At 31.8% G+C, this 11708-nt stretch overlaps 1 long non-coding RNA gene across 1 annotated transcript; it reads left to right on the top strand.

Annotated features, from left to right (window-relative positions):
* The first annotated feature begins 323 nt into the window (after positions 1 to 323).
* LOC145802097 (uncharacterized) lies at positions 324 to 11488 on the top strand. The gene is made up of 2 exons (XR_014344379.1): positions 324 to 9244; positions 10650 to 11488. It is a non-coding gene; the product is annotated as an uncharacterized LOC145802097 (long non-coding RNA).
* The last annotated feature ends 220 nt before the right edge of the window (positions 11489 to 11708 follow it).

The raw sequence follows: 11708 nt of genomic DNA, 5'->3' as shown, positions 1-11708 counted from the left end.
TTTGAATGTTTAGATCGTGATTTGAATAAATTTGGTGGGACTATTTTGGTATATAATTGGACCATGTTTAACTTATGGGTGAGACCCATGATTTAGATTTAATTTAAATTGAGTCTGTTTAATGACTCATATTTAACTCTTCGGTCCTTTTTAATTAGGTGATTGGTAGTAACATCCTTAGGAATTGTTATTATTTATTATATAAGGTTATAATAAATATTTGATAGTTGATTTTATGGTGTGTATTATATGGCAAAAATTATCTATGTTTAAATATTAGAATAGAGATAAGATATTTGGTCAACATAATAATGGTTTTGGGATATAGAATAATATAGGATGATGATTATGTTTTTTTTTTTTTTTTGGGTGGAGGATGAATGATGATAAGAGAAAATGGGCAGCATGGGTTCGGTGGATAATGGCGGACAATTATTTTAAAAAAATAAAGAGAGAGTGGTCGGGGGCAGCAGATGAGAAAAAGAGATGGGGTGATGAATTTGATATAATAGACACTAGGCTATGAGGCTCCGAGAGGGGGGTGACTGTTGGGGAGTCAAATAAATGTTCAAAAATACATTAGCTCTCTCTCTTCCCCTTTTGTTGCTCAATTTTTAAGCTTAGAGTGGGAGTCTTTAGAGTGAGATTTTGCAAAAGTGTTGTAAATGAAAGTCGTAGAGCTCGTCGTGATCTTCGCAATGGTGGTCTCGGATCCATGATCGGGTGGTGTTTACATTTTCGGATTAGTTTTTCTTCATATTTGAAGTAGGGACTTTCTTCATATTTTTACATTAAAGTCATGTTAGGGTTATTTGAGAAAATATATCATTATAAGAGGTATTGCATATATATATATATTTTCAGATTTATGTTTGGTAATTTTTGGAAGAAAAATTATGTTGAAATGTTAAGAATGTTGACATTTTGAGATTGATTTGGAAAAATCATTTTGTGTTGATAACTTTGCGAAGAAATCCGAAAATAAAATTTAATAGTTGTATGATTGTATTTACATCATATTATGATTAGATGATTTATTTTGAGAAATATAAAGTTGAATTTTTTTTATCTTTGATTTGGAATTTATTTTTAAGAAAAATAAATTAATGTTGAGGAATATGGAGTAAATGCTTAAGTAGGAATTATAGAGTTGTTTTGGGATTAAAAACTCTAAAAGTGTTATATTCATGATATTTTATAAAAGATGATATGTTGATAATTAAGTTGTGTTCATTTTTATGAAAATAAAAATGTGAAATGTGGACTTTCGAACTCATAATCTTGAAAATGTTACTATTGGACATATTTCATAATTTTTGATGTAAATATCATGTTGGTTAAATAATCTTAGAAAAAGTTGTGAAATTATTATTGGTAGAGAATTTGGTAAAAATATCACCTCCTTAAATAGCTTGGCATAAAAAAATGGTTATGTTGAAATATAGTTATATATATGTTTTTGCAAGATCTAGATGATTTTCGAAATCATCATTTGATTTGTTTTGAAAATTGATTGTTGATTCAAGAAGATGAGATATATATATATATATATATATTTTGAAAGTGGGTTTACTTTCTTGTTCCTTTTAAAATAGAAATTAAGGATTTTGAACTATGAGGATTGAAGATGGATTTTTTGGTGACTTTCTTTCAATAAATAAAGATGAGTGATTTTGGTGAGAAAATTTAAAAATTGGGGGTTTTTAAGAAAGATAATGTCATATTTATTTTGTGTGCCAAAATAAATGACGTTTGGAAAATTGTTTTTTGTTTACATATAAATAATGGCTTTCATGGAATATGAGAAATGTTGAGGTTTTGGAAATTGTTGTTCAAAATGTTGATATAGTCTTGAAATGACTAAATGGTTGAGATTATTCTAAGTGTGGGAATTTTGTTGTCCCATGAATGAATTTGAATAAAAGTATTTATATTCATCTTGAGAAATTATATTGAAATGAGAAATGAGAATTTTGATCACAATGGGAATATTGTGTGGAGGTATTGAAAGTGGAAGAAATATTGCATTGTATTATTAATCATTGCATTAGCATATCAATTCATTTGATAATGATGAACTTTGGAATTTGATTTGAAAACTTTACATGGAGAAAGGAATATTGGGAAACAAGTTTTCATGAAATGATTTTGGGGTAAATGCGATGGTAAGTCTTGAAAGGTGGTGTAGATGATAGGTGTCGAGCCTTCCAGTTAATACTGGTAAAAATGACAAATTGGTAGTACTTGTATAGTCTACTTGCAGACACCAGCCTAGGGATTGAAAGGTGGTGTAGATGATAGGTGTTGAGCCTTCCAGTTAATACTGGTAAAAATGACAAATTGGTAATACTTGTATAGTCTACTTGCAGACACCAGCCTAGGGATTACCTGAGTCGTATTTACCATCTTGAAATTTTATTGAAATTGTTGGATTAATGTGTTTTCAAAATAGTATTGTGTGTAAGATTTTCAAAAGATGAGAAATATTTTGAGCATGACATGGCATATGCATTCATCTCATAAGACCGTATAAAATGGATTTGATGAATTGTTTAATTATTTGATTCAATTGATAATGAGATAATTGAATGAATTGAAAATGATGTCCTGTTGCTATTGAAACATGTTTATTTATTTAAGTTAACTTGTTGTGATTAATTAAATAAATTGGATTTAAGAGATTATGTAATAAAATCATATGGTTTTGACATGATATGATTTCACGTATATGTATGAGTATTTTGATACCCACATTATCTTCTAATGTTTTAATATGAGATTGCTTGGTGAGCTACTGGTTGCTCACCCCCTGCCTGTACATGTGTACAGGTAATGCTTTTCAGATTTGAAGATCAAACAATGGTTTTTACCATTTTATAAGTGTAATATGGTGATGGATTGTACTACTTCATTTGTTGTTTGGCTGAGTGCTATTTTTTTTTAAAGAGTAATGTCCTCTCTTTTATTGTAAGCCTCAAGACATTTCTTTTATTTGTATATAAATGTCATTGTTGTATAACAAGAGGGAATATGTATATTTAATTATTCATCATTTCATCCAAGGATGAAATGTTATTTGTAAATGGACTTAATTAATGAATATTGGTAAGGTTATCCGAGTAATAAAATACAGGGCGTTATAATCTCAGTACGCCCAACTTAAATTTTAAATTCCTATTATACCTAATATGAATTTACTAGTAAAGACATTACATATTAAATATTAAAATATTTTTTTTTTCTTATGGTACACCCTAATCAATTATATGTCTTATTATTCAAATCTCTTCATCTTCTTCTCCAAGTTTCAATTATTTTATTTTCTTCTTATTTTTCACTCCAAAATTTCAATCCACTTCACCAAAACGCACCATTATTATCAACATTATTATTTTTTATTGTATAATTAGTTGTACTTAAAAAACCTATAGCTTTCAATGAACATTTGATTATATATATATATATATATATATATGTATGTATATCTCAGTATATATACACAGTCTTCATTTATCAAACTCAAGCTTCAAATTTCATTTATTTTGACTTATATACATCAACCCTAAATTTGTGTTTTTGTTTCTTGTTTTACTAAAATCATGAATTTTGTTTGTTCTAATCATGTGGATTAACAGTCCAATCACGCAATTAGTGTAAAATTGTAATCTTTTGGTGTATTATTATGCAAACTAGGTTAAATATAAAGAACTTATATGTATATATATCTGTGTATATATATATCAAAATCAAGCTTTAATTTTGACTGATTTCGGCTAATTTGTATTACGTTGGTTATCTGAAAAAAATAATGTGTATTAGATTAATAACAAAACAAGTCACTAATCCTAGGCTCAAAAGAAAAGTTTTTCAAAACTAATTTGAATTATTTAATTTATTTTATTTGGGTGTACTTCAAAAGGGTAATTTGGGGAGAAAAAAAAGTGTATTGAAAATAAATTGTAACCCTAAATAATTTAATAGGGTGTATTAAAAAATTAGGCTTACTTAAATAATTTTTGGGTGTAAATAAAATTCTCCCAGATTCCTAATCCGGTTTATCAATTTATAACTAAACAATAGATTCCATAATCCAATGGACATGAGTCCAATCCTTTCCTCCAATCCCTCCAAACAAATACACCATGAAAGCATAGAATTCTCTCCATAAAGCCCACTGAATCCTAAACACTCAGCTACTAACAATGCACAGTTGACAAATAGTAAAAGGTCATTTTAATGCGTAAATTACACTTGACTCCATTCAACTATTTACTATTGCCTTTTATCATTTTATCCACCTCAACCATAAATGATAACAACTAACTTCCCTCGTCTACTATTTTTATTTTGTATCCTTATGACTAAAATAATCTTTCATCAATTGGATAAATTATACTTTACCCCCCTTAAACTATCACCCAATATTATTATGAATATGGATCTTTTTTTTTCTTTTTTTTTTTCATTTTATCACTAAATTAATTTTTAATTCGTTAAAAAAGAAAAATAAAAATAAAAGTTGAAAACCAAACCAAACAAAGAAAAAAAATTTATGAAGAAATCTATAAAAAAAATTAACTAAAGGCAAAAAAAAAAAAAATACTAGTTTTTTGTTTTTTCGTCTTTAGTGATTTTTTCAAAAAATTATTCACAAATATTTAACTTTTTGGTGCATCTAAAAATTTAAATTTTCCGACTAAAATATAAAAAAATTTACTAAAAATAAATAAAATAAAAACTTAAAAATTGTATTTTAAATTAAAAATCAAACATCTTTTTAGTTGAGGGTATAAAGTGTTATTGAGTGATAGTTTAAGAGGTTAAAGTGTAATTTGCTTCTATAATTAAAAGGGTATTTTCATCGGGTGGCAGTGATAGCCCCCACAATTTTTCTAAGTATCCCGCCCATTGATATTTTTTGAGTGTTGCTATTAGCACCCTATCAATTATTTTGGAGCCCCATTTTTTTGGACCCCTACATATGAATTATAAAACCCTTAAAATTTCTTTTCTCCTCCCAAATAATATCAAAATTATTCTTGTGAAAACATTCCGCCCATTCAAATGCACACCCCCACACCCCAAAAAGCCTCTTTCCCAGAATCCTAACAAAACCCACGATGGTGGAATCTCCCAAAACCATTGGAAAAAATTTCTGGTGATAAGAAGTTTTTTCTTTGCTTCATTATAAGGTTTGTCAATCTGTTTGTTTTTTTTTTCTATCACTTTTTTCGTACGCACAACACAATCCACTTTCATACTTCTCTAGTAGGTTTTCTATCATTCATCAATGGCCTCACTGTACTTGTATGCTCTTTATGTAAGCAAAATTGGGCAAGATTTCACCCACCAGTCGACTCCTCAGTCAATCGACCGGTCGACCACCCAAGGGTGGTCCGACCTCATTTGTTTGCCTGCTTCTGTTGCTGCTTAGGTTATTTGTTTCCGAACAAATAAGAAGTGTTCAATTACCTGTTCCTGAACAAATAAACAACGTTCGGCCCTATGTTCTTGAATTTTGATCATATGTTCGGGAGTTTAGTCTTGAAAGAATGATGAACCATTTTTATTATTTTTGCCATTTTTTTTCAAAGAACTTACCCTTACAAAGCCAATCTCATCTGAGCTAAGAATGCCATCAAAGCTATAAACCTCTTCTGAGCTTTTATTGTTGTACTCCTCTCGTCTCATGGAGAGTTGTGGTTGGCAAAAAAACTTCCACTCATTGTCATTGCTGAAGAAGTGTATGTAATCAAATGGTTGCCTCCGTTGTCGCCGGAATATTGCTGCGAAAGGGTTTTCAAGGTTCTGAAGGTAGGATTTGGGAAAGATAGATTGGTGGTGATGGAGGCGGATGCTTTCATAAACCTTAACTCATGATGTAGTGAGTGTGTGGCTTAATTGTAAGATGAGGTGTCCCAAAATTATTGATGTCTTTTGCAGTAATTTCATTTGAGGTTATTATTGTAATAAATAAATAATAATAAAAAGCTAAAAACTAGGTGGTCCAAAACAATTGATTGGGTGCTAATAGTAGCATCCCATCAATTATAATGACAATTTCAGTAATAACAATTTTAATGTCAATTAAAATTATTATAATGGACACAAATTGAAATGAAACATTCACTCTCATGAAAACAGTACTCATAATTGAACACCCAATCTTATCAAACCAAATTGAACACCTAACCCCCATGGTCTATCATTCTTATTGATTCTCATTGTGTTCTTGAGTACCTACATCCTCCATAATCCATCTTTTTCTTGACAAATTTTGTAGACTCAACCAAACATACCTGTATTTTGGACATTTTTATGAAATCTTGTTATGATTTTTGGTCAATTTTCTTAGGTTAGGTTAATGATGATTTATGCTTTTGAGCTTCATGAAGAGATGTATTGTGAGTTACAGCATCTTGATTGATGGTCTATGCAAAAGAGGACTCATAGAGGAAGCTTCTCTTGCCTTTCATTGTGCTTTAAACTAACATTTATTGCCTAGTGTCGTAGCATATAGTATTCTTATTCGTGGTTATTGCAAGGTTGAAAGAAAACCAAACATATATATGCATATATATAGATAAAAAAATACAGAGTACTGAGTACATACAAACACACACCCAAAGGGTTAATGATTTTTGGAGATGGAGATGAAATCACAGACTTGTTTTTTCTTTTTATTTTTTTCTTTTTGTATATACAGAGGCAACCACCCTCAGAAACTTCCTATCTCTTTGTGAAGAAGCCTTATTTTCATTATCTGGGTTTCAATCTCTCAAGATTTTCTTTTCCTTTTCCTCACTCTCATTTGTTTATGGGCTCAGTGTTGATGAGATACTGGGGGAAAAATCAGTATGGATTTGTAATGACAGTTTAGGTGGGTGTATAATATTTTGGATGAGAGATAGTTTTGGTATTATATGCGGATCCTTAAAATTTTTATCAATGTTTAAATTTTATAAGTAGGGATTCAAAGAAATAGGAGGTCCTTAGACAAAAAGTGAGGACTATTAGCGCCACCCATTTTCATCACTAAGGTCTATATTGAAAAAAAAATTAAGGGTAATTTTATTTGCACACCACAATCTCTCTCAACATACACCATTACTATAGTTTTTATTACATTTGTGTCCCTTAATCAAATTACCATTTTAGACAATCTTCTAAACCCTAATCTCTCAATACACTATCCCCATACCCCACCATCACCATCGGCGACCGCCTCTCTCTTTCGTTGTCTAATTCCTACCTCCGACTATCGTCGCCGGCCACTGCCACCATAGCCCTTCCCAATCACCATCGTAGCCACTAATGACTTTTCACCACCGCAAACAACCCCGCTCTCGTTATCTCGAACAGCTCTGTTCTCGCCTCAGCCATCGTGAGCCATCTCCCCATTTTCTCCAGCGCAATGCAGTCCCATACTTTTCTCTACTGTAGAGAGAAAGAAAGATAAGGTTTTCAGATCTCAATGATGAAAAAGAATAAGCGGAATGAGGGGTAGGGGTCAGAGGGATAGGGGAGGGGTGGTAGAGGGACAATGCGACTAGGTAAGTGCTGGTTACGACAAGAGAAAAGGGAGGCTGCGACGGAAGGAAATAGATGTTGTGAAGTAGGCATTGATCGGAAGGAAGGGAGTAGTAACTGACGGTCGACAATGAATTAGCTAGAGTTAGGGTTTGCTAGAGAAGGGGATAATTTGGTATTATTTGAAAAATAATGGTGTATATAAAGACAAAATTGAAAGAGTGTTGCTATTAGCACCCCATAAATTATTTTGGACCCCCCAAATTTTTAAATTTTTTTTATTACAATAATAACCTCAAATAAAATTAGTAAAAGGGACATCATTAATTTTGGGACACCCCATCTCACAATTAAATCTACACACCTACTACATCATGAATTAGGGTTTATGAGAGCACCCACCTCCATCACCACCCATCTATCTTTCCCCAATCCTACCTTCAAAACCCACCCATCCTCAAAACTTTGAAAACCTTTTGGCGGCAATATTCCGACGGTAACAATGGCAACCAATTGACTACCTATACTTCTCCGGCAATAGTAATATTTCGATGGTAACCGTAGAAATCCTTTGGCGGAATACAGGCCCAAACATTACTTATTTGTTCGGGATGGCATTCCCGAACAAATAAGTAATGTTCGGGAATCCAGGTCCGAACATGAAAATTTCTTAACATATTGAACGGTCAAAACTGTTAACGCTTGCAGAAGTTTTCATTTTTTCAAGTTCGGAAATACAAGCCCGAACATTACTTATTTGTTCGGGAGTTCGGGAATGCAGGTCCGAACATGGAAATTTTTTAATACATTGAATGGTCGAATTTTTTAACACTTGTAGAAGTTATCGAAAGTAGCCCAAATCCATTATCAGGTTCAAAAGTTATTCCTTCATCGCATAGCTTTGATAATATTGCTGCGTAGTTCTCTGTTGAACTCATAATTTTATAATATCTACCAACAAAACCAACCAAACCAATTATTATAATTTTTTTCTTGCTAGAGAAGAAATTATTACGAGAAAATTAAAAAATTATGTATATATATATAGAGAGAGAGAGAGAGAGCATACCAATTGTGTGACAATGGTGGATGAGGTAGTAGAGACAATAATCACATTGCCTATTCTTCTTCTTGGTGGGTTTTGTTAGGGTTTTTTGGAAGAGGGATTTTGTTTGGGTGTGGGGGCTGTGTATTCAATGGGTGTAATGTTTTCACAAGAATAATTTTGGTATAATTTTGGGGGGGAAAAGAAATTTTGAGAGTTTCAAAATTTATAAGTGGAGACCCAAAAAATAGAGGGTCCATAATAATTCATAGGGTGTTAATAACACCACTCAATTAAAACTTTTAATTTAAGTGTGGTGTGAACTAAGTAAATAGTGAAGAGATGGTGTGTACCGAGACAATTAATAGTGTGTAAATAGAATTTTTCAAAAATGAATAGATGAAAGGAATAAGTATTACAATTTTTAATTTAAGGGAGTAAAGTGATATTACATAATGGTTTATGGATGATAAAATGTAATTTGCCCATCTTTATTTTCTGACTATAAAGCTTCTTTTATGTCAATGTATATTTAGAGCATTGTGAATCTGTTTAACAATTCTTGCAGCTTGAAGAAATCAGGGAAGGGAAAGAGGCCCGGAAAGGGAGGGAATCGATACTGGAAGAACGTTGGATTGGGGTTCAAGACTCCTAGAGATGCCATTGAAGGTATATGGTATATAATGACGTTTATTTTTTTTCAATTTTATTTAACTGTGTACCTGAATTATGGTTTTTTAGCAGTTATTTTTTTTAATGGGTTTGTATGCTTTTAAGCTGTGTTTTGTTGTTGGATTGTGTATGAGAAATGACAAGTGGGAAATAAGTTGTTTCGGGCTTTACCTGAAATGCTTTATTTTGAATGTTGCATTGGACTTGTTTTGTTGGAGTAAAATTTGAAGAAAACCATGTGAGCAATTCTTACCACCAATAGTTAGAGAGAAGAATTTCTTACTACAATTTCTCTATCTTTTATGATCCAGTCATACCAAAACAAACTATAACAGAGCATCTCAACCAACTACATTAACTAAGGCTTGATTGGCATGGACTATAAAATCAGGTGGCTTGGCAACCACCTAAATAAGCTATTTATTGACTTATTTGTTACAAGTTGTCGCATCACCTCTCTATTTTTCTATCCGTATTTTTGTAAAAAGTCAAAAAGGCACTAAATAAGTCGTACCCAAACCACCCAAAGCAAAAACATGTTTGTCTTGAGCTAATAATAATAATAATAATAATAAAATAAAATTTCTCAAGAAAATATAATAGACGAATAATCATTCGATAGAAAATTATTTATTTGAATATCCTATTTCCTATCATAATAAGGCATATAAATCGAATCAGTAGGATTATTAACTCAGGAGTATGAGTACTAATAACAGAAAATCAACTTTTTCAACAATTATTAAACGCATCGGCTTTTTTTTTTTATTCTAATAAAGTAATTGCCAAACTCCACCTGCCTTTTGTCCTGCCTAGCGTTTGCTAGTTGTCCATTTATTGGTTACCTTTGTCCACATCAGCCTTTATTATATCCCAGGTGCCTTAAGTTGCTAACAATCAGAGTAAGAAAATTGGCATTTTCACATATACATTATTGTTGAGAAGACCTTCTGGAAAAAAAAAAACAATAAATTCAAGATACTAGTTTTTTTTATTGCTTGGGTAAAATCTTGACCCAAGTCTGAGGCAACCAATTAGATTTTGTTGTTTTTTTTGTATCTTAGCTAACCAAATCTACTTCAAATTAGCAATTTTTAAATTCGTTGTTAGGAAAATTTTGAAAAATCTATCTGGAATTATCCTGTTATCTATGGTTTGCTAATTTAGCTCCAAGGTTGTGCTCTGTGTAGATTTTTAATTGTTTTGATATTTGAATTTTTTGTTAGTTTTTTATAACTGACAATCTTGTTTAACAAAACTCTTTTTAGTTGTAATTTTATTCGCTCTTTTGTTTCAGTAAAGATGTGAGTGTTTAGAAGTGAACCCAACCCAAATTGTGTCTATGCAGAGAAGTTTGTAATCTTGATCATTTCATGTTTGCCACTTTGTTGATTATGCACAGGGATTGAGCTATCCGGTCAACTCGCGGGAATCCAAGGGGCAACGCCCCATCGCAGGTCCGGGACAGCACCTAGGCAAGGTCGAGGGACTGCCCCCTGAAACAAAAAGCAAAAATGTAGTCGAAGTTGTTTGACCGTTTGAGCGGTCATTTGTGCACTCAAGTGGATAAAATGATCATGTAGTACTTTTGCAGAGCGCCTAAACTTCTGAGAAGAAAGTTTTATGCTTGAGCAATCAGCCCATATGTTTTGCACTACCTTTACTCACATCGCTCAAGATGTGAAGTGTGTGCTCGAGTGGTTTTCGCGATCCAATTTACTATAAAGTGCGTTGTTTGCTCATTTTAGGGTTTGAGCCGTCTACATTTTTAGAGAGAAATAAAAAAACAAAGTGTTTTATATTGGAAAGTGCTTTATGAGTATTTCCTTAATGATTTAAGAGTGATCAATGGATCCATGAACTTTATATCAATATCATCAAAGGATTTATTTGTTTTTTTTTATTTACAAAAGAGAGAGTTGTTCTTCGGTGGATTTCAGGAGAACTTGGGTCAAAAACTTTGGTGGATTCCGAAGCGGCTCATCGTCGCGGATTCAACATTGTGGATTCAACGTTGGGCAAGACAATTTCAAGGTGAAGACAGTGATAGAAGAGGCACATTGAAGTCGGTTCAATTCGGGCGTGAATTCAGTAGGTAATTGAGGGTACATATATGTAATTTCTTTTTGTCTTCTTAGTGGATTGTTTTGTAGCTTTGGCCCATAATTTTTTTTTATCACAATTAGAGGCACTTCAATTGTAATTTTTCTACATTAAATCGTTATGTCAATTTGTCTTTAATTGTTTGATTAGGATTGTTATTCATTTTTTAAATTTGAAATATAATAAAAAATGAATATCTCAGAGATTTTATTTTTTTTCAGTTTTTAAAGGGGTCTAAATTCAATAATAAGTTTTAAGGATTAAGCCCATCTTTGTTCTTTTTGTGAATTCGATACAAGGAGTTCTGCCATTGTGGTTGTCCACGATTTGAATGATGTCAACAGTCATTCTTTTTATG

Source organism: Camellia sinensis, chromosome 11 (assembly GCF_055761805.1).
Source record: "Camellia sinensis isolate YWXY chromosome 11, ASM5576180v1, whole genome shotgun sequence".
NCBI lineage: Eukaryota > Viridiplantae > Streptophyta > Magnoliopsida > Ericales > Theaceae > Camellia > Camellia sinensis.
The sequence above is the reverse complement of the archived record's forward strand: the minus strand, read 5'-3'. Positions and strand labels throughout refer to the sequence as shown.